This window comes from Indicator indicator, chromosome 7, assembly GCF_027791375.1.
Source record: "Indicator indicator isolate 239-I01 chromosome 7, UM_Iind_1.1, whole genome shotgun sequence".
Taxonomy (NCBI): domain Eukaryota; kingdom Metazoa; phylum Chordata; class Aves; order Piciformes; family Indicatoridae; genus Indicator; species Indicator indicator.
Window position 1 is genome coordinate 13,116,125 of NC_072016.1, and position 23,911 is coordinate 13,140,035.

Consider the following 23,911-nt stretch of genomic DNA (forward strand, 5'->3'; position numbering starts at 1 on the left):
GTTTCACTGCTCTCTCTCCTCTTCTCAAATACAAAAACATGAGATGTCCTCTATAAGTTCTAATACAAAGGATATTTTGACAGAAATAGGTGTGGTGCAAAGGGACATGGTGTAGAACTAGATTTGGTAGAGCTAGATAATGATTGGACTAGATGAGGTCTTTTCCGGTGCTGTGATTCCCTATTTGTTCTATTTCAACTGAGTTCAGAAGATGAAAACCAAGAAGTCAACCTGAGGTGATCAAAATATTTTCAATAACCTCCAGGAAGGACCTCTCAGGCCACTGGTGATTTGCAGCCACAGCTAAGAATGCATGAGGAAAGGTACCTGGCAGTCATCATTCTTTGCAGTTGCTTTTGATTATCAATGGCAGTGTTTTTTGTGTTTTTTTTTTTTATTTTTTTTTCCCCAGGGGGAGTTTCTCTGTGTTGGTTTTTTGTTTTGGGTGGTTTGTTTGTTTGTTTGTTTTTCTCCACTCACACTTTATTTAATACAGCTTCCTCTTTGTTTTGCAACAATGCTGGGCTCAGGTACTCATAATGAGCTTTCTTGGCCCTAGCATCTTGTGCTCAGCCTACACAGAAATAGTCCCCTTTGAGAAGTGACTCATGCTATTTAGTTTAGCCTTAGCAGACTTTAGGATGATTTCACTCACTCCTTTCTGATACAGTTACTTTTTCCTTTGGAATTATTGTTAGTCAAGCCTATATAGCCCACGGGCAGGCTAAGTTCCTTGCACTAGAGGTAGAAGGGCAAAATGTCATAGTGCAAAACTATTTTTACATTTGTGGTTCACAGTGATAAGACAAGGAACATGGCTTCAAACTAGAACATAGATGATTTCACTTCAACATGAGGAGAAACTTCTTTACAGGAGGGTGACAGAGCACTGGAGCAGGCTGCCCAGGGGAGTTTTGGAGTCTCCTTCTCTGGAGACTTTCCAAACCCACCTGGATGCATTCCTGTGTGGGCTACCCTAGGTGATCCTGCTCTGGCAGGGGGGTTGGACCTTTTGATCTCTTGAGGTCCCTTCCAACCTCTCATATACTGTGATACTTGATGAAACTAGTATTTTCACACAAATTCCTATCCCTAAAGAATATACAGTTTTGTACTAAGCAGAATGCAGCAACAGAGAAATTATTGCAGGCCAACATTTAAAAGGTATTGGAGTGGTCTAATTAAGAGATATATTGCATATTGTTCATGTACTCATATCAATTATAACAAATCTTGCAAAACAAATCTGTAACAAATCCTTTTTGTGCATTTTGCTGATAAGGAAGCAGACCTGGAGGTCTAGGAGGAAAATGGATATCTGCTGCATAGATGGAAATTCAGACAGAAAGAGGAGAAAAAAAAAAAAGCCTTTCCTTGAGTAAGTTTGCAATGGCTAACATTTTTACATCCGGAGCCTGATTATCAACTGAGATCTTGGTCCTGAGAGAGTTTCTGCCCACGAAGCCCACCCACTCACAAGAGCTGCTTCATATGTAAAAGTCAGCTGAAATCTCTGTTGCTGGTAAACAAAGCAACTTATAGGTCTTCCTGTCATCTGTGATTTTAATCTGCAACATAACAGCAACCCTTGAGCTAAATTCGTGCACTCACAGTATCACTTTATCTTACACTGCTGTGCTATAACATGAGCAGAAGTTAAACAAGCCTATGGGTTATTTCACTACTTTTTCCACAAGCCTATGGGCTATTTCACTACTTTTTCCATCTAGATATATTAGACCATTATTTTGTTTTAAGCATAGAAACAGTACCCTAGACTTCATATTTACAATAAAATGTGGAAAACTTTTCTGTGAAGAGCTTGAAGAGAGTTTAATTTTAAGAGATTTTAGGACAGCTCTGGTCTTCTTCAAAAGAAGACAGAATAATAAACAGACATAACTCCTCTTTCACAAACACACTCTGTGACTATCATTTCAAAGTTCTGTTGCTGGAGCAATTCCTATTCTATTTCCAGCATCCCAAAGAGCAATGACACGCAGCATTCACTACAGTGCTCCTCACATCAGGAATAAAAGGAACAAGAGCAAAATAAAAGTGCACATAGACAGACTTTCCATTACTCCCATTTTCTAAAGTAAATCATTTTTCTCTCTTATGATCTGCCCCTGCACATTGCTGATAGATGAATGCTTCGCCTTACTTTAGCTGAACCATCTGTGTTAGGAAGGTTTGCAAGAGAGCTCTGTTCAGCAACTAAGAACTGTTCCTGGCCAAAAAATACAACCAGCTTTCACAAACTGCTTTTTAAAAAAAAAATTGTCCAATTTGATTGTCTTTTGGAGCTTCCCCTCTTCTACCTTGTAAGATGTAGAAAATATTTTGTCACTAAAAATGATTGAAGGTGAATCGTTGGAGGAGGGTGGAAGGTGAATCACTTTGAACAAGGAGCTAGATTTTTCAACATTTTTCCATGTCTTGTACTCTTCAGACTTCTGGAAGAATTAAATAAGTTTATGGTAGAATTCTAAATATTCCAGTTGGCCTAGGCAGTGCTATTTTACATGGCATGTTTTTACAGTATAAGGGATTACTTGCTGTGCTTTAATGTGTGTTTTTTTTTCAAAAGAATGCAAAACTTGAACATTAAGCTGATAATAAGAATGTTCCTTTTAGTGTACTAAAGACATCTTTGTCTAGCATGCTTTACAGTGAGTCTGCTATATATGACATTGTCTCAGTACAAAACTCGCCCTGTCTTGTCTTCCTGATTAATTAGAAACAGATTGTAGCCAGAGTTTTGACTGGTGGAAAGTGATTGTTACACAGCCAGGGACAGATGATTTTTCCCACAGAGCCACTCCAGTATTCTAAAGCCAAGTTTAAAAATAGCCCAGCATTTTAATATTTACATTCATTATTAAAAAAAAAAAAGGAACAAACGGCAGAATCTGTAAGATATGGTATTTATGACAGCCATTGCTCATTTTATGGCACTGTACAGAAACTGAGCTAATTCTTCAATTGTTACAGCTGGCAAAAAAAAAAAAAAAACACACACCTCACAGTTTTGGCTGCAGCATCTGTGTACAACCACCCAGTACAAAATTGGCAGTGAAATGCAGTTATACAGGCAGGAAATTGTTTATCCTCTGTTATTTTCTGTAGGGTTTCCTATATAATGCTTGGGATCACAACTTATGAAGCTCCTTTCAGAAGCACACCAAAAGGGGGGAAAAAAGATCCAGCATCCCCACATCTGTCTCACGTTGTTTGTACACTCAGTACCTCCCCAGAGGAAGGAAAGCTTGTAAGTGTGTTTCATTTTGGTTTTACTTCCTCTTGTTGTGAGTTCCTCTGTGTATGTTTGTGTTTATTTGTACTACAGAATCAGATACAAAAGAAATGTTGCAACCTGCGTTCTGCACTGGGAGCCATCCTTCCTTCCCGGGAGCAGTTCTTGTGCAGCCCATAGTATCTCCTCTTCTTGCTTTTTTTTTCCTTGAAGAAGTCTAAAGCTTAAACTTCAGGCTGAGTTGCATGGAGACAGAAGAGCAAAACTTCCTATTACATATTTCTTCCTAGTTTTTTAGGAAAACTTGTAGATAGTTTGGGTTATTCAGCCTGGAGAAGAGAAGGCTCTGGTGAGACCTTATTGTGGCTTTTCAATACTTAAGAGGGGGCTTATGAGACAGATGGGGACAGTCTTTTTAGCAGGGGCTTTAGCAGCAGGACAGGGGATAACGGTTTTAAGCTTAAAGAGGGTAGATTCAGACTAGATAGTAGATAAGAAATTTTTATGATGAGGGTGATGAACCACTGGAACAGATTGCCCAGGGAATTGGTGAATGCCCCATCTCTGGAACCATTTGAGATAAGATGTGCCTGACTCTGAGCAACCTGATCTTTGATTAGAAGTCTTTCCCGACTCAAATCATTCTGCTGTATTGTAATTCTATGATATTCTGGATATAGACCATGTATGAAACATTGTCCTATCTGGGCCTTTGCAGGGTAAGTGGGGCATGCAGAGAGCAAAACACATGCTGAGGGTATTGTAGCACAAAAGCAAGAGACAAGTCAGCATCCAGAGGTAGAAATCTGGTATGACTCTGGGACTGTGCAGGTTACACATGCCCTTAGGGACCCATAATTCTTTTTCCTTCACAAGAGAAAAGAAAGAAAAATTGTCCATTAGCTTCCTCAAATTAAACTCAAATAGATGTTTTGGCTCTTGAACACTAAGGGGAATAGTCTTATAATATAACTGTGCAGGCAGAATTTCTCTTTGGTTCCTTAGACCAGACTGAACGACCTCTAAACCTAATTGCTAAGATAGGGTGATTTTAAATTTTAATTTCTACTTTTATTGTGAATAAAAATCAGACTGTGAATCATCTCCAAACATGCACCATTTTTACTGCAGCGTTCTGATCGTGGCTTAGCCAGTGTCCCCCTGTCATGACAACATGCAGCTGAACCCAGGACAAGCAGCTTCTTGCATTTTTTTTTTTGAGTATCATTTAAAATCACTACATTTTCAGTACAAAAGCCTCTCACAAAGGGTAATATATTTTGTAAGAAATGATATACCACTTCAGAGTCTTAGAAAAGCACAGTTTAGTGAAGGAATTTATATTTGTTGTCTTATCCCATTGCTTAACAGTAATTTAACAAAGTTGATTTTTAATTTTATTTTTTAAAGACTTTTAATCTTGATAAGCTTATCTGTTTAGTAATACCTAACACCTTGACATTCATGGATATTAATGCCTGTAAGAACTATGTGACATTCATATCTTCTGTGGATCAGTCACAAAACAGGGAGCACAACACAAACAGCAACATTTTCTAAAGCATAGCATGAACATTTGTACTCCTGAGCCTCCTTATACATGCCTAAAATATCAAGTAAAGCATTTCTGGGGCAGCATGGTTTTGTTTTTTCTGGTGTGTGTTTATTTGGAGTAACATTTTCCAGTGCAACCAAGAAATCTCTTTCTACATACAAAAAATAATTCAAAATGGGTGTATGAGCCACTTAACAGAGGTCTGTTTTGTTCTCTCTGTGTTTTAAAACTGCTCTCCTTTTAAGTACAGTTACAGTGCTCTGGAGTGGGTTCTTGTCAGCTAAATTAAAGTTGGTAGCTGGCACTTGCTGCTGACCGTTGGCTACAAGGAGTACTACTTTTGCACTGCAAGTGCCTAAAGAGTTTGGGAGAGATTGTACTTTTCTCCATCAGGCAACAGAAATGTTAAAAGAACCTGGGGAAAAGAAAAGTCTCAGAAGGAAGCTTATAAAGCTACCCCCAAGCAACACTACAGGCTAGGGAAAGTGTGGCTGGAAAGCTGTCTGGCAGAAAGGGCCCTGGGGATTCTAACTGACAAGCAGCTGAATATGAGCAAGCAGTGTGCCCAGGTGGCCAAGAAAGCCAATGGCATCCTGGCTTGTATCAGAAATGCTGTGTCCAGCAGGAGTAGGGAGGTGATTGTCCCCTTGTACTCAGCTCTGGTGAGGCCACACCTCGAGTATTGTGTTCAGTTTTGGGCACCTCAATACAGGAGAGATGTGGAGGTGCTGGAGTGAGTGCAGAGGAGGGCAAAGAAGCTGGGGAAGGGCGTGGAGAATAAACCGTATGAGGAGCAATTGAAGGAGCTGGGGCTGTATAGTTTGAAAGAGAGGAGGCTGAGTGGAGACCTCATTGCTCTCTACAACTACCTGAAAGGACATTGTAGAGAGGCTGGTGCTGGTCTCTTCTCACAGGTAATTAGTGATAGAACAAGAGGGAATGGCCTCAAGCTGTGACTGGGTAGGTTTAGACTGGACACTAGGAAAATGTTTTCGTGGCAAGAGTGGTCAGGCATTGGAATGTGCTGCCCAGGGAGGTGGTTGAGTCGCCAACCCTGGATGTGTTTAAGGTGGTTTGGATGCGGTGCTTGGGGATATGGTTTAGGGGTGACCCTTGTAGAGTAGGGTTCTCGGTTGGACTTGGTGATCCTGAGGGTCTTTTCCAACCTGAATGTTTGTGTGATTGTATGATAAAGACATACATCTCTGGCTAACAGTTTCAGGTTTTGGACTGAGTCCCTTAGCTGTGCTTCTGGTGAAAAACAGCATCCTGGTATGTGATTTTGAAATCTTGAGTGCAGATGTGCCATTCCTTAGAAACATCACAAGTTATTTGCTCAGAGAATCAAATTTGTGTGCATTCATTGTCAAACACAGGATTGTAAGTATGCATGATGAACCATATGTTCATCTAAAGAAATGCTGACTGAAATGAATGAATGTTTACTCAAATAAATAGACATATGCACAAGTGATGTGTCACAGATATCATTAACATATTACACATTCCTTCTACAATCCAGTTCCTTTCTTCGCTCATAAGCTTAATTAAACTATATTAAATTATTCTGTGAAAATGATTTTTGAATACCTATTCTTTCTTCAGCCACAGGTTTCCACAAAATGAGCACTGAACTGTCAGACTAACACTTTGGTTAGGAAAAGTAAATGCACACACACACTGAAGCTAAAACAGTCTTTCACATGAGACTATAAAAGCTTACAAAATACAGAAACAACAGCCCTACGTACAGTGCAAGTCTTCCACCCATTTGCAGAACAGATAAAATCATGTTCCTTAGGTTTTGTGACATTTTATTTATAAGTCTGTGATATATATCTAGTTATAAATATGGAGTACAGTAACCAGTTTTAATTGATTCATCTTCTCTCAGGGGTATCTTTATATCTTATTTTTCCCCTTTATTCTGATGAGGATTTGAAGGATTATGGATCCCAGCACCTGTCTGCAGGATACAGTCTCCACTTTCAGCTGATTTTACAAATATATCACACTCATTAAGCTGAAAATGCGCCAAATTTTACTTTAAAAGAGCAGATGTTTGAGAAATGGAACTTTCCAAATCCCACATGGCATTAGCCCAACAGTAAATTCTCTTTATACAACTGTGAAAGTCTCATGCTCCTGGAAGAAGTTAGAGGACAATGGAAGCCTGTGTAACAAGGCCTGAGACAGAAAGACCAAAAAATAATCAGATATCTCTGAGTAAATCACATGTATTTGTCAACTTGATGGAAATATACCTACCACTTAGATTCCCACAACAATACACTTTAGGCTATTCCTGCTAGTAGGATTTGGTGTTATATATCCAGACAACCCTATGTGTTTCAGAGACTGGTGGTGTTAATATGTGTTATGACTGCAAGTTGTGCCAGGGTAGGTTTAGATTGGATATTAAGAAAGGTTTCTTTACTGAAATAGTGGTCAAGCATTGGAACAGGCTGTTCAGTGAGGTGGTGGAGTCACCATCCCTGGAGATGTTAAAAAAAAAATGTGGGACATGGTTTAGTGGTCATGGTGGTGTTGGGTTGATGATTGGATTTGATGATTTTAGAGGTCGTCACTAAATATAACATAACATAATCCTGTTATGTTATACAGGAACATAACAGCTGCATTATGTCAGACCAAAGTTCTCTATCTGTCATACACTGCCTAGAGAAAGCAGATGTCCAGAAAATAACATCAGACCAGGCAAGCACATAGAATATTCTCTGAGACCTTATGGTGACTTGCAGTTCAGTTCTGAAACAGTCATTGTTTCTGCCTGTTTAGTAATCCTTGATGGACTTTTAAATACTTCCCCCCTCCTGTTTTCCCTTTCATTAACTTGTCCAGTTTTTTTCAACCCACACAAAGTATTTCCTTGTACATCAGAAGCTGCAAAAAGTTAAGTACTGGCCCACCCTGACAAGTGGGACCATGTATTGCTTTAGTAGAGGGATTTAAATTACTCTAAGAAAGCAATTATCTCTGTCTCTATATCAAAGGTGTTAAAATAATGACTCCCATGCATAATTTACTGATGTTAAGAGAAAATGTGCAAATAGATTTATAGTGGGGTTTCATCCTTAGAATAGAGATGTTGTTTTGATTAGTAGGCTTCTGTCATCTGTGTGATATACTGCATGCACTGGAAGCTGATTGTGTGTTGCTATTACATCAGTGGCTAAGGTAATAAAATTGACATGGCTCTAAACTTTGTGCATCAGTTACACACCATCCCCATGGACTGAAATTCCATTCCAATGTAGGAAAAGTTTAGTAACAGTATTATGCGACCTGTCTGTTGTCAGTGGCCAGGTAGCCAGAATGCCAAGGAATGCTGGAAACGTGGAAAGGATAACAAGGATCAATGAATGTAAAGACATGTTAGTAAGACAAAAAAACCTCCCAAAAAAGTAAAATAAAACTGTGACATCAAAAGAGCTAAAGCAATCTTTTTGCATTGGTGCTTATGAAAAAAGGAGCTTGAGGAAGTTCTGATCACGGGGGGGATATGTTTGAGGAACTGTCAAACTGCAGTGTCCATAGAACTGCTTTGAGAAGAAAATAACAAGAGGAATAGTAATCACCCCTGACAATCAGGAGGGCCCTAATAAAGTTGTCTGGCAGCAGACCCAAAACAGACAAAAGGAACACTGTTTCTCACAACATGTAATGTAACTTTGGAACTCATTGTCACCCCACTTAGTAAATGCAAAATTATTAATGGCTTCATGGGGCAATTAAGATGGTGATGAAAGACCCACAAAAGCTATTAAGCAGAATTATATTCATGCCACCTCAAATTCAGGAAGTCTCTAAACCATAGCTCCATGAAAGTTGGGAGTACATCCTGCAAGAATAATCACTCTCCAGTTGCATCATTTTGTGTCTGTAGTGACCACTACTAAAGACAGAATTTTGTCTTTAGTCTGATCTTGGGTCTGATCCACCTCAGCTGCTTTTACGTTTTAAGTACTCTACAAAGTGGTAGATGGTATCATCATTTTTGCAAATAAGGGCATAGGTTCTTTATTATAAAGCAAGATTTCTTTTTTTTTATTTTATTTTTAACTGCAAGACAAATCAGTGCATGTAAAATTCTTCACCTAATTAATAATAGAAGATCCACATTTTCACTCTGGTGGGCTTTTCATAGTGTCAACACCTCTCTTAAGAAGAAAGAACATACTGTATGCATAGAAAGGAAATGACAATTAAGAGTGTGATTGTTTCTGTTTGTACAGTAGTTAAAAATTGCTGTACAAATATTATTTGTGATCTGCACTCACACTGTCTTGGAAAGATGCAGCTGTTTCAACAAAGCAGATAAGTATGTAGTGAAATAGGAAACAGACTCGGTGGGGAAAAAGTAAAAATCTATAGTATGTGCACTGTATGTTCTGAGGAGATGAGATTCTTTCTTCTTTACTTTGTTTCACTTTAAAAGTTTGGGTTGGTTTTTTTTTCTGTATCTGTATTCAAAGGGTGACTCTTTGTCTTGTGAAATTAGTGTGTGTTCCAGCAAATATTGGGCTGGTGTATATGAGTTTGTGAAATATTGAAATGTTTCTAGTGAGATTTTGAAAGCAGAATTCAGTTGGTGACAAGGTGGTTTGTTTTTTTTTTTTCACCTCTAGTCCATTAAAGAAAACACTGATTTAATTTTAACTCCTAAAAAAAACAAATTAAGCTTGATTATATTTTAAATTGATTTTTGCTTAGCAACAATGAACAATAGGACAGTAAAGCTGTAGTTTCCTGGATTCTTCTTGCTCTCTTTGAATGTAAGTGACATCTTCCTTTACCCAGTCCTCAGGACTCTCCTTGACTGCTACAACCTGTCAGAGATGACAGGAATTCACACTGTGACAACTGCAGCCAGCTCCCTCAGCACCTTGGATGCATCCTATTCAGTTCCATAGATTTGTGTTATGGGAAGTTTGCTTAAAGGGTCTACAACTCAATTTTTATTTACTGCAGCTAGGAAGTCATGCTCTGGACTCTGCCCCAAGCCAGTTAGAATTGGAAGGTCTGAGAGAAAACCTTGTCAGTAAAGACTGAGACAAAGAAGGTACTGAGCAGTTCAGCCTTTCCTGTGTCCTTTGTCACTAAAATACAGCAGCCTCATTCTTGCTCCAGTGACCCTGTAGGAGTCTTCCTTGCTGCCCTTCACATTCATCATTGATTTTGTCCCCAGTGGATGTTTGGCCTGCCTGGTTCTGGCCCTGAATGCCCAGGATGTATTTCTGTACTACTTCTGGGTAGCACATCCCCACGTTTACCTCTTCTATGCCTCCTTTTGTGTTGGAGCCCATTCAGAATTTCTTCCTCTAGCCTGTCAGGTGCTCTCATCTGTCCTGTCAGGACACTGTTCTGCTCTGAAGAGGTTTTTCCTTGAAGATTAACCAGATCTCCTGAGCCCTTTACCTTTCAGGGCAGTCTTCCACGAGCTCTCGTCTGCCAGTTCCCTGACCAAATCCTAAACTAATCAACTCTGGATCCTACCTAAAGTACTTATATCTTTCCATCATGTACTTTATCCCTCTGATTCCAGAAATAGTGAACTATGCAGTGGTGCATAGAATTCTAAATCCTGTTTGTTCCACGCTCTATGAGCATGTCTGTACTAGCACTTTAAAACAGTCCCCATTCATGATTATTTCTCAGGGGATGAATTACAGCTTCCCCCGCTGGATGGTCTTCATGATCAGCTTTGCTTCTCCCCTGTTTATCCAGACATAGATCTCTCCTGTAAAAACAAACAAGCAAACAAACAAACCCCAGAAACTCAAACTAGTTTAAAGTTATGTCCACTAGGTTAGTAAGCCTATTGGAAAATAATGGTCTGCCCCCACTTTGTCAGATGGGTCCCACCTAACATATTTTCAAGGTTGATAAATGCAAGATGCATAAAAATAACTTCTTGCACCTCTAATCTTGAGCTTCAACTTTCCCATTTAAACCCCAGCCTATTTCATTTTTGACCCAAACGAAATTACATCAGTATGCAAATCTGTTTCATGTGTTTGCCCTCTCTTTTTCTGCAATTCTGCAGTTTTAGTGGTCAAACAGCCAGCAGTATGTGTTTGTTTGGTTTTCTTTCTATTAATTTGCTCTCTTTTGCCTTAACTGTTATACTTCAGTATTAAAAATGCATCTTCTTACCCTAATGGCCCTTGTATTTTCTGCTGGGGGAAGGTATAGCTATGTAGTATCAATTCCATACTAGTGCAATGGGTTTTATTTAAAAATTGCCTTCCTGTTGTTTCTGATGTAATTTACTTTCATGATAGGTTCTATATTTAAATATGGGAGAGGAAAAAGTTCTCTCTCCAACTAACCATAACCTTTTTTGTTTATTGTCAGAAACCATCACTTACCGTGAGGTTATCACTTTTTCCATCCTCCTGGGCATACATTACAGTACAAGTAAATTGCTGCAGCACATTGATTCTAAACTGGTGAATTACTGGTGTCTATCACAGTATTCAAATGGGTTTTCTCTCAGAGAAACATTTTTTCCACTGCTGAGTGCTCTGAAGTAAAAGTATATTTATAATTTATGTTTCAAACTTGCTCCCAGTGTACTCCACGAGAAAGTTCTCACTGCTTTTGGGACAGCAGGGACCTGCTGCCTACACAGGGCTTGGGGAGACTCTGGTGTGGACACAGCTGAGTGAATTAAAAGTTCCCATCAATATACCAATCCATGTGTGACAGCATTGTGAAGAAAGCATTCCTTTATTCACTGAATGACAGTATTCAGTGGAGAACATTTAACAAGAATGCAATTGGACAGATCTTCTGTCATTCTGACCAAGGCTAAATTGAAGCATAAGCACCAGAAAATATAGGTCACATTAATTCCCTGAGATCCTGCATTCTTGCTCTGCAATACTCACTTAATGACAAGTTGCAGCGAATGCTTAAGTGTGATAATTAATTCTGGTTACACATTATTGAGGTCAGAGGAACTAACAGGTTCACTAATGATTTCTATTTTAGAACATGGGACATTTTAATCAAGAGTATATAAAATAATGTAAATGTAAAGGAATTTAACAGCATTTACTGGCTTAGTACATGATTAAATATTGACTCCTGCTCAGCATGTAGGTGTATTTAAATGCTGCCTTTCTATCAGAGTGGAGGTCCAAGATTTTTGTTGAAATAAGCAATTTCAAAACTTCATATTCCTTTTAATTATAATTAAAAAAAATAATCCATGGTACAGTTATATAGTAAGAGGTGGAAGAATAGTTCTGACCTCTCCTACATGGGAATAATCTACATATGCAGATATAAGAAAAGTGTTGTATCTCTAGACAAGCAAAAGAAGTGGGGAAAAGGTTTAACTTTCATAATAGTCTGCCATCTGATGCCTGTTGAATCCTGGGGACATATTTACTCAGAAAAGTTCTCTTCTCAAGTCTTCATGCCTCAGTGCAGCTGCTTGGCAATCTAGGTAGATAGGACTGGAATGTGAAGGTTACCATACAAGAAGGTTCCAGAAAAACCTCTATTCAGAGATCCAAACTAATCAATCTTTATATGTTATTAGTGTCTCTTTTTCTCTCCAGGATTGATAGCAAACATATGTTTCTTTTAAGCTTTTCCTCTTCAAACTGCATGCATATTAGAGAAAGTTTTTCATAGGTTCAGGAGAAATAAGGACATGCTGAATGTCTTGAGTATCTGCTTTCTACAGATTTATGATCCTCAGTGAGTAGAAGAAGGAATACAGCTCTTGGTACTTGATTCAGTTCTTCCTTTACACTGCCATTGAAGCTATTGGAAGTTTTTCTAAGCCCAGGCTTAGGAGGCAATTCTGAAAAATGACTATTTACTATGAATGTGGTAGCATTGCTACTGCATAGTAGCATAGTAGACAATGTCTATCTAATTAATTGTAATGTAGACTGAAAATTAGCATCAGCCACATTTAAACATTCCACATTGTCATTTACAGCTGTTAGTCTCATTGAACTTCTTATTTATCTCACTGACAACACCTCCAAATCACATATGCTTATTTATCACCTTGATTGCAATGAGCTGAGCTCTCTGAATTTGAAAATGCAGCAGGTGAGGGCACACCTACCTTACTATTCTCTCTCTTCTTTGGGTCCAGAATGAAGCTCTAACCTGATGAGGGATGGAGCGATGATTCTTCAGAGAAATCCCTGGGTTTGAATGCTACTAACACTCAAACCCAGCATAGCTATAACGCTTTCATGCATGCTGTGAAACCTTCTCCTTTACTTTGTAGCACAACAAATGATGTGGTAGAACAGCAGTAATAGATTCTACAGAGAGATTGCAGTTTTGCCTATGGAAAAAATAATTAAACCAAGACAATAGTTCATGAGGAAAAAAAGTAGATCTTTTGGTGGGGTTTTAGGAGGAGAAATCTGGATACTCTTTCCTCTTTCTTGTTTAGATTTGTTTCTGGGTGGGAGATGTGTTCTTCCTGCCTGTTTTTCTTAACAGCTTTGCAATGTGTTGATTGACTTCAAACAAATTTTAAGATAAGCAGAAAATGTTCAGACATATAAAGTTTCTGTAAGTTTTATGAGAACTGGACAGACTCTCTATTAGAAGGACACCTGGGTTAGCAGCTCCACATAAGAAAAGCATATAGTACAAGGCTCAGCCTATTCTGTTCTGTCTGGCACAAATCAGTGAGCCAAGAAACTGGATGATCACTCAGAAACAGCTACAGCATAAATTGCTTCTTGTGGAGATGGGAGTAAAGGAAGGTGAGACCTAGGATACTTGCAGAGAGAGGGTGGATATTGTAAAGGGTGATGGCATAGAAGAAATGAGAAGGCAAACTGGAATTATTGGGAGGGCCAGGAAGTGTAAGACTGAAGGGCAGAAAGTCCTGAAGAAGATTGCCTTCACTAGGTCCACAGTCTACAAAAAAAAAATTGTGGTAAATTCAAGATACTTGTAAATGTACATCCTCCCTAATGTCATCCTTATTCATTATCTGAACTTCTGCTCTGGATTATGATATTTGCAAGTCATAGAAACCAAACTGTCTGTAGGCCTCTTAGCTAAGTTCCAAAGGTACTTAAATCACTTAGGCAACATGATTAAGACAGCTAAAGGTAGTCAGAACTTAAAAAACCCCAAACCCAACCAACCAAAAAACTCCAAAATTTTAGGTACTATCTAGCAGGAAAAAAAGTCCATTAGAATTTTGCATACCTAAAGTTTGTCTTTGTCTTTCAAAAATTTATATTAGCCAGAAGTTTTTGAATCCTATGGTCTTATCCTCTTGTCCATTTCCAGTTTGAGTGGGTTTGAATCAATAAAAAGCTAAACAAATTGCCTGCTGTATCATCTGCTCTGATGTTTAATCAGAAGGTAAGTTCAAACTCATATGTCATCGATCAACTTTAAAAGGCAATAGTGAAAAAATATTATTTAAGGAGCTGTTTGGAAGTTTCAGATGTGAAGGCACAGTGATCAGCCTTTGCAGGCATTTTAAAAAGATCTCTCTTCGTTGTTGGATCCCACATAAAACAAATACGAAGAAGATGATTAAGCCTCATGTTTTACCACCTTCTCTCCTCTGACATCTGGTAACAAGATTCCATACACAATCACTTAGATGTGGCCTGTTTTTAACACTTAGAAAAGATGTCAACAAGATCCATGTTTTGTGGCCTAGAATCTGCTGTATTACTGCTTTGCATGCAAAAATCTATTTTTCTTTGCATCTGTAGCCATTTCACCATTTGTCTTGCCCCCTTTGTCATTGCTCTGACTCAAATTACCCATCTGGCTTTCTCACAGACATGACCATTAAAGAGGTTTTCACAAGAAAAGAATTAAATAATCTCATCTGACTTGAGAATCACTAAAAAAGAGCAAGTGCAGCCACCCCCTGGTGAGTAACCATGCACATAAATTCCAGCTTTTTGTGTTTTGATTTTTAGTTCATGGGTGAAGCTGCAAGAATGAAATCCAATTTTCATTTCATTAAAAATTGTCTTGTTATATAGACTGACAAATAGTATCCTTAACAACATGTTTTTAAAGTAGATCTGGCCATAAATTCAGTTTGACTGTGCCTGCATTGCATCCACAATAAGCTTTTTTCTCATAAGCAAAAATGGATAACTTCAGTAATGAAAGCTATTTCTAAATGGATATTTAAAGCATGTTCATCAAAGCTCAGATATATTACTCCTTGAAAGGAGTTCTGTGGTCTTAACTTGCAATGACCAATCAAATGAGCGTTTAGAAATGAAATCTTCATGCAATAAACCTTAAAGAGTACCTGGAGAAAGCTGTATGCAAGTAAAAGATTTTCTTCTTAGCTCTGCTCTGACTGCAAATCAATATGGATGTGAAACAAAGCCATGACTTTGACTTTGTCCAGTTACTCTTGTGACACCTCTAATATACTCATGCTGAATGATTATTTATCTCCCTGCATGTGCTCAGCAAGGACACACAGACTAAAGCTAGGCTGGGATCTCTGCTTACAAGAAATGGACAGAAAGTTAGTTGAAGCCTTTTTCCTTCAGCTTGTTGGAGCTCATTATAGCCATAAATATTTACTAACAAAGGCATTTGCTGTCTCAGTTAATAAACCTCAATCTCTGCCATTCTCACTTAGTGATTCATAAAATATTGTAATTTCCTATGAGTGCATTATGCTAGCTTTTGCTGCTAAGACATTGTTTTCAAAAGAAAAAAAAAACAAACTGAGAAAAGGAAACATCAGCCAAGGCCTCATTAGGGAAATGGTAGCATCTTGGATACCTAGGCAGAAAGCTGCATTTCTGTCTTCAGAACCATATCAGCCTTGTAACTTACTGTTAGGAGAAAAAAGGGACTGTAAAGCTCCCCAGTGAGGGATAAGTGCTAGAAACAGCATCTTTCCTGACAACTGACTTTTTCTCAATTCTTCCTGTCTCTGAGGAAGTGGCATTTTTGCATTCCCATAGCTGTGTTGTAGTTCCCTTAAAAACAAGAAGGCAGATGTTTAAAATGGAGAAGCCAGTTTCTCATAGTACCATGTAAGCCCTCCAGAACAAGCACGATAGGTATCCTCTGATTTATTACGCTTTATCTCAGGAAAAGAAATCTAATTCAGGTTGACAGATGGTAAAAACTGTAATAGGCAGAAGACCATTTCAATATGTTCTTGATTCACTCAATCTATTGAGACCTAAAGCAATCACAATGAACCAAACTCATAATTATGAGTTGATACAAAGATAATAGAAGTAGTCTAAGATGATGGTATTTTAACATGTGTTTCACCCTTTTATCCTATGATACCATACACAATTGTATTTCACTGCCTTCAGGGTTCACAGTTTCTAACCTCAATCTGTTCAGATCACAACAAGACACTACTGTTAAAATGAGAGTTGTGGTATTCATAGGACACCAAAGATCAAGCTCTCAAACAAAACTACATGCAGTTATACCATATTTAAACCACAACTTGCAACTGCCACAAGAAATTTCTTCGCTGTAGGGCTATCTTGACTTTCTCCTATCTGAGATTATATTTGTTTTAATGTAGCTCTAGAGGAGCAGCCACATACCCTGCCACTTGAAAGCCATTGTCCTCAGTAAATGTAAAATGAGTGTTTTGCCCTTGCAACATGTAGCCATTTCTAACAGCACTTTACATGGGATTGTAAGAGCCCTGATATTTTGCAAATCTGTGGTGATGCTATCATAGAGTTGTCATTTACTCAAAAAGAGTTTTACCCATTGCTGTGTTTGATTGAATTGCTGATTTATGGAGACTGATTTTTCTCTTAAAAACTGGCACAGGTTCCAAGCATGAAAGGATGTGTGTGTGTAGAGAAAACTCAGCTGTGTCTAATAGGATCCTCTAGGTAACAGGGCTGTGCTGTGTTCACATGGAAACCATCTGTTTTATGCTGTGTTGTCCTTTGGCTTCATGACAGCAAATAACATCTAAGTTTATTTTCCATCAGACACTTCCATGGTGCAATGAAAAGGATTGTGGATAAGTTACAAGACTAATCAGTAAATTCTTCACTCTGTCAAATGCTCCACCTATTTCTTTCTTGGGAACCCACATTTTTTTTTTTGCTCAAGAGACTGGTGTTAGTGCTTGAAATCCTGTATCTTGGTTGTTACGTGTTTTGCATACGTGTTACTGCAAACACTGCTGGAAACGGCTCCAGGAGCTGTTTGCAGGCTGTTTGTCAGAGATCAGGAGGCACATGTGGCCTCTGGAAGCCTGTTTGCTATCAACACCTCTGTCAAGGGTTAGGGCCGAGCTGGCCATTAGACAAGTGACAGACACTAACTGGGACAACCTCTCCAATCTCTCACTTGCTGATGGTGAGAATTTTCATGGAAGTTTCTTGCTGAGTTTTTAACAATTGGCAGCAAAGGACAGCATTGAATTAATAAACTGTATGGGTCAGGCTGGGGGTCAGAAACCATTACCTGCCCATTACTGCACAGATCCCTTTAGCGTATTGTTATAGTATAATTTCAGAAATTTTTCAAGGAGTGGTTCTTCATACATTATTTAACCTTTACCTTTTAATTATTTTTCTTTCTCTTCATTCTGTTCCATTCAGCTATGCTCAAATGCATTACATTCAACTGGAGAACTAATGTGGAGATGCTTTCTCTGACTGATGTAGTATTGTACCAGATGTCACAGACAGAATCAGGTAGTAGAATTTGGACAAAGAGAGATACAGAAGAAAAGTTGGCATCCTCTAGAAAAACACAGAGGTAGCAAACTTGAAATATAAGGTTTTCTGTGTTTTTTGGTGTTTTGGGGTTTTTTTGAGGCTTTCCTTGTGGCTTATTATGCTTAGTCAAGAACTCTATCAATTGTGTGCTGCAACATTTAAATGCAAAGCTCAGAGGGAGGAAGTGTTCACTTTGTGTTCATTTTACTGCTCAAGATGAACCATGCCCTCTCTCAGACAAACTTCTGTCTTCTGAATTTCAACATGAAAAGTATGAAGCCAAATGAAAAAGTGATTAACAAAATCTATACAGAGGGTACCTGCTGAGGAGGATCCCAAAGGCAGATTTTTTCAATGTTAAATTTAAAGGTCTTGTTCTGTACTGAACATTCTTAGTCCTAGTCTGTGACAGAACTGACCTGAAACATCTCAAAAATATCTAACACACTGAGAATAAGAAGGTGAGAACAGTACTAAACAAAAACTTACCACGTTGTTGTGGATATCCCAGATACATAAATAATTTTTTCTTTTCTTTTTTTTTTTTTTTAATTGAATCAGACTGGTAGAGGAATACATGGAAGAATTTCAGACATGGATCAGTAGTAAAATAAAGAAAAATAAGTAATAGTAAAAGACAGTTTGGTTTATCGACTCAAAAATCCACTCACCGAGGCCTTATAACCCATGAGACAAGGGGAATAAGCTGTCAGCTCTGATGCTATTTGGGTCATTGTGATTATGTGGAGTTGAGAGTTCAGCATGAAAACATGCCTTCTGAATGTTAGTGTCATAAATGTCAGGCTAATGAAAGTATTTAAGTCAGTGAGTGATGTAGGGAGCATCCATTACAGAAATGAACATCAACTAGTGAACACCACCAATGAATCATCTGATGTTTTCTTCAAAATACCTCCTTTCACTCCTTGTATTCTTTTTTCTTTTTTTTTTTTTCCAGTAGACCCTTTATTTTTCTCTGACAGTCATAAGAAAAAACTCCTAGCTGCTTCAGGATAGATGAGTAGGAATTCTTGGTAAGTGAAGCAGGTAAACCAGAAATTTACTGTCTCTATCTGGGCATTAATAGAATACAGACCTAAAAAAGAACCCCACAATGACCTTCTGGATGCAAATGATTTATTTTAGTCTGAATAATCTCTCCTATCTGAAATAAATGTAATAGAATTTAACTCAGTCATGAACATTTTGGTGGAATAATCATGAATTTTAGTGAAAACTGTATTTCAGCTGATTAGATGGTAAAAGACTACTTCTATGCTTCTGGAAATCTGTGAAAAAATATCTACTTCATTGTTATACTTCTCAAAAAATGCTTACTGTTAGTCATACAGACAGAAAGTAACATATCTAAGCAGAACAAAAAGTAACTGCATTTTTTGTTTGTTTTTTACTATTTGTTTTAAATGAACTTTTTCTTGGTAAAGGTATGCAACATGGTTCCTGAAATTCTTTCTTATCTGTGATTTATAGGCTCCTAGAAAGTTAGGAGAAAATGTAAAACCTGAGGTAGAGAGAACACACAGACAGAGAAAACGCACAAATAAATGGACTAAAGGATAAAGAGTACAGCTTGGGAGGCATGGCTAAATATTTATTCTTAAATTTATTAAACCCTTCTATCAAGCTGAGAAGTCATTCCTTACTGCTTTATAAGGTTTTTCAAAGTGGCTGTAAAACCATTAGCAGTCATGAAGCCTAAGTTCAAATGCTTGATTTTTTGCCCATCAGTGGGAACGTACCAGACCTTGTGTTACATAACACACGTCACAGGTCATCTGTGAGCTTCATTAATCATGTACAACCCCTTCATTCACAAGAAAAAAATGATGAATTGCTGTCTGTGGAAATCTAACATTAAATTCATTAATGCCATGGAAGTGCAGGATATGTTGTAAGCTTTTATGCCCTTTTATTTTTTTTCCCCTCCTTTAAACATGTCAGAGACTGTAATCTGTAATCCTGCACGACACTTTAATCCATGTAAGTAGATATTTACATCCCATGGAGCCCCACTGCTTTTAGTGGCTGATGCCTGCTTGTGTCTAATTACAGTATAGTTTTCCTGCTGTTGATAGGATGATAAAATGGTGTATACATAAAAAAAAAAAAGGGACTAGGGACTTCCTTTCATGCAATTTCAGCCAAGTAAAATTTGGGTCAATATCAAAGCACAAAAAAATGAAGGGAAGACATTTTTTTCTTTGGGTTATTAAATATAGGCAATCAAATTGCCACAGAAGTCATGTTATGTAAAATGGACTGAATGCAATCTTAGAAATAATCAGTTCAGACTCCAACTAACCTTCTTTTGGGAAGTTATTCCCCAACTTTTCTTCACTCATGGCTAAATACTACCCACCATTATTACAAGCGTTAATTCCTATACTAGCAGTGTCCACTATTGTAAAACCCTCCCCTTTTTTTTTTAGTGTTTACCCATTATATATTTACAGACAGCAATACTATCCCTCACATTTTGTTAGGTGAAACAAAGACAGATCTAAATCTTTTAAGCTGTTCTCATGAAGTGGGATCTTTCCCCCTTGATTATCCTCAGGATAATCTTAAACACTGGTGACAAGAAACTTCTAGAAAAGGTCTCAGAAGAGGCTTATGCATCTCCATCTCTACCATAAGGTACTGTAGGTGACAAGCCATTTGATGCTTGTCCTAAAAAAATAATAAGGTACTTGAAAATTATTATGCTGGTGGTGTCTTGAAACAACCACCTCATAGTGCTGAGCTGTCTTGTCATCCTTGTGCTTCATGTCTTTCTGCTTCACTGACTTCAACTTTTGTTTTGGCTTGTCTCATTTCTTCTGCTTAAGACTCTTGTGCTTTGGTTAAAGATTTGTTCATGTCTGTCTTTTGTACAATGATTAGCACAAAATGGTTATGCCTATTCAGCCCTATGGTGATGCTTATGGTAATGATAGCAACAAGCTGAACACATTCATCTGTTCAACATAAGCTATAATAATGTCAACTTTTTTTCCTCTTCATGTAATGGCACTGTGGAGTTATCACAAGCAATAGCTGTGAGCTGTTACAATTACATGCTCTTCTAACCTCTCTGGTACTTAACTCACACTTTAAAGGCCATTTCATTTTCCATAGTCCCTAGATAACTATTCCATTCCAGTCTCCGTCTGCAATCAGAACACACTGCAAAAAAACAATCTACATTCTGAAAGACGAGCACCTCCTTAATTCCTGGCTGAATTAAAAATAAACGTGATTTCACTGGCATGTGTTGTAGGGTCACTTCTTAATGTGAACAAACTCAGGCCCATTGCAAGGACTGGAAAAGAGATTCCTCTTTGCTTTGCTGAAGACACATGGGCTGAGAGCATTTGTTTTGCCATGTAAAAGGAGGTCTGTTTTCAGACCTGCATGTATAAGTATTAGCTTTATCTTATCACCATAACCATTTTTAGATTGATGGTCAAAGGCATTGCCTCTGGTGATCACTCATGCAGTAGAATGCACATTATATTGCCAACTGACATTTAACAGCATCTAATATGCATTCAGCCACTACTGGAAAATTTTCATGTAACGCTTCCCAGCTTTAGCTGTAATGTACAGATTACAGAAGAGATATGCAGTGTACTGAACAGTAACCTTCATGGCAGCTGCATTCACTTTAGGGAGAAAATAGTGACATTTGCTTACATTTCTTGAACAGAAGAAAACATCACAGCAAAGATAATGTCTGAACCTGCAAAGCTGTGTTTTAGAGAACTAAACAAAACGGATGATAGAACTAGAGAACTCCATACAGCTTCTGTAACCACTACAGGAAATCACAGTTGCCATCTAAACTTATTTGAAGTTTCATGTTCCAGAAACTTCTGAGTATCTGATTTGCACAAAGATCCAGAACTGAATTTGAAATGAAGAGAAATCCCAGTGGAAAAAGCTTGAGGAGGTATTTATTTGTAATAAACTGAATACCCCATTCTTAAGCCAACAGCCCAGTGTAATTAATAGATTCACCTGAGGTTCAGCATGCTTGGATTTTGAGCTGAGACTCTTCAAAGCACTCCAGGGGATTTAGATGCATATTGGTTATTGAAATTAAATCCCTTAGACTACTTTGAAAACTCTCAGCCTAAAATTCTTTCAGCCCACATGGGAAGCTGACTGGTTTCAATTACAAGAGGTCTCATGCACTAAATGGTACAGGTGAAAGTACAACTGCAGACATCAAATAAACATCAATGATACTAATGAGTTAAGGGCTACTGGACCTGTGGACCATATGATGAAACCAGACAATTAGAAAGTGTAGGCATAGGTGGATATGTAGTATTTGAACCTCCTTTCAAGGAAAAATCTGTCACAGGATTTCTTAGATACACTGTGTTGACCTAAGCTTTTCCTTAGGGGACATTAAGAAATTCAGAAATTTTATCTACTTAAGTATAATATTTATTTTTTTTACTGTGGTTTTCCTTTGTCTTATTAGCTCTTAAAATGTATTACATAGAATCTTCTGTGTTTACATTAGCTTCTTTCCTGGATTTACTAATCCAGTTAGAAACATTTCATAATCAAAATATATCAAGTCTAAGCAGTTTCAGTTTTGCTTTCAGAGATTGCATCGGGCTGGAGGGGATGCTCAAAGGTCATCTTGTCCAACAGCAAGGACACCTCCAACTAGACCAGGCTTGCCCAAGGCCACATTGAGTCTGGTTTTGAATGTCTGCAGGGACAGGAGCTCAACCACATCCCTGGGCAACCTGTTCCAGTATTTTACCACTCGTTGTAAAGAACCTCTTCCTTATGTCTAACCTAAATCTACCTTGCTCCAGTTTAAAACCACTGCCCCTTCTCCTTTTGCTACAAGTCTGTCTAAATAGTCCATATAAGGTCTTCCCAGAGCCTTCTGAACAGCCCAAATTCTTTCAGCCTGTCTTCATAGGTGAGGTGCTCTGATCATATAGCATTACAATAAATCAGAGGTAGTTTTAGGCCATATAATTTTACAATTAAATATATTATAGCTATGATAGAAAGTAGAAGCATTTAGAAGTTATTTAAACAAAGGGCAAGATGACTTTCAGAAAGGATAGGCATAGACTGCAGGTGATTTAGTAGCATACATGCATAAGGCTCCTGCTATAAAGTACAAAACCACACAACAGAGGTTCTGCACCCTTGCAATAAAAAATAAGGGTTTTAATAATTATCTCTCTATACTCTGCAAAGTGTAATGTTTCCCTGTTGTTAATGGTGACTTTAATTTAATTCCTAGATTTTTTTTTTTTTGGTGTGAGCCTATTACAGTTGTGTGCCATAGAGAAGAACTGCAAGGTATTCCTCGTTTTATGAAATTAATTTCAGGTGCATTAGGCTGCAGTTTGATTTGGGGGCAGGGAAGGAAGCTTTTGCCAGGTAAGGGCCAGGCTGAAGGAAGCTTTTGGGTTGTTGATAGTATGCTGTGCAACAGTGACAGCCAGCTACACAGCTCCAGCTGTGCCTTTATTTCCCACATTTTCCTCTTTAGCCTGCATTATCTGTTCTGTTGTTTGACAATCTTTATATTAAATCTATTGGTAGGAGAAAATGAATGACTAGCTCCCTCATTTTTAACAGACTTCTGTGAGAGAACAGTAGAATAACTTTTTTGAGTAATATTTGAGGAAAACAATAGACCAACATGCAGGAAATAGCAAACCAAATATTTTCTTGAGTGAAACATTTCTTCTGCTGCCTCAATATTACTTTCCTTCCTATTGTTTTAGCTTATTGTTACTAACTTCCTGTTATCTTATATGAACATGTTTATTCTAAATGTGATAATAAGAAATATATAGAAGTAGGCAAGTGCACTTACTCATGCACCTGCAATCTGAGATCTCTCTGATTCACATATTTTTTTATTTTTTTTTTCTTCATAGGATGTAAGTTATATGTAGGTTTTGTAATGATTAGTTAAACGCTATATTTGATTCTCTGCTGAAGGGAGGAAGTTTGACAGAAATTTTAGGAAGAGAAATATGAAGAGTTAAGGCAACTCCTTCTGCCTTTTTGTTTGTTTGGTTGGTGGTTTGTTTTGTTTTGGAGGTTTTTTTTTCCCTTGGTTGTTTACTTTTTGGGGAAATTTTGACTTCTCTAGAAACTTCTTTCAGAAATGTTTATATTATGGATTTCAGAGAAGGGAGATGGCAAAGCCTCATTTTTGGAATTTAAAATGGTGAATGTGGTGACACTCAGGTAAATGTTCTCCACATTCAGACTTGTGAAGAGGGGCCTGCAAACAAAGATGAGGATGCTCAGATGCAGAGTAATCAGGACCAGCCTCGCCTCTGAACTTCCACTTCAGGGACAAAATGGTGTGACTCTTTC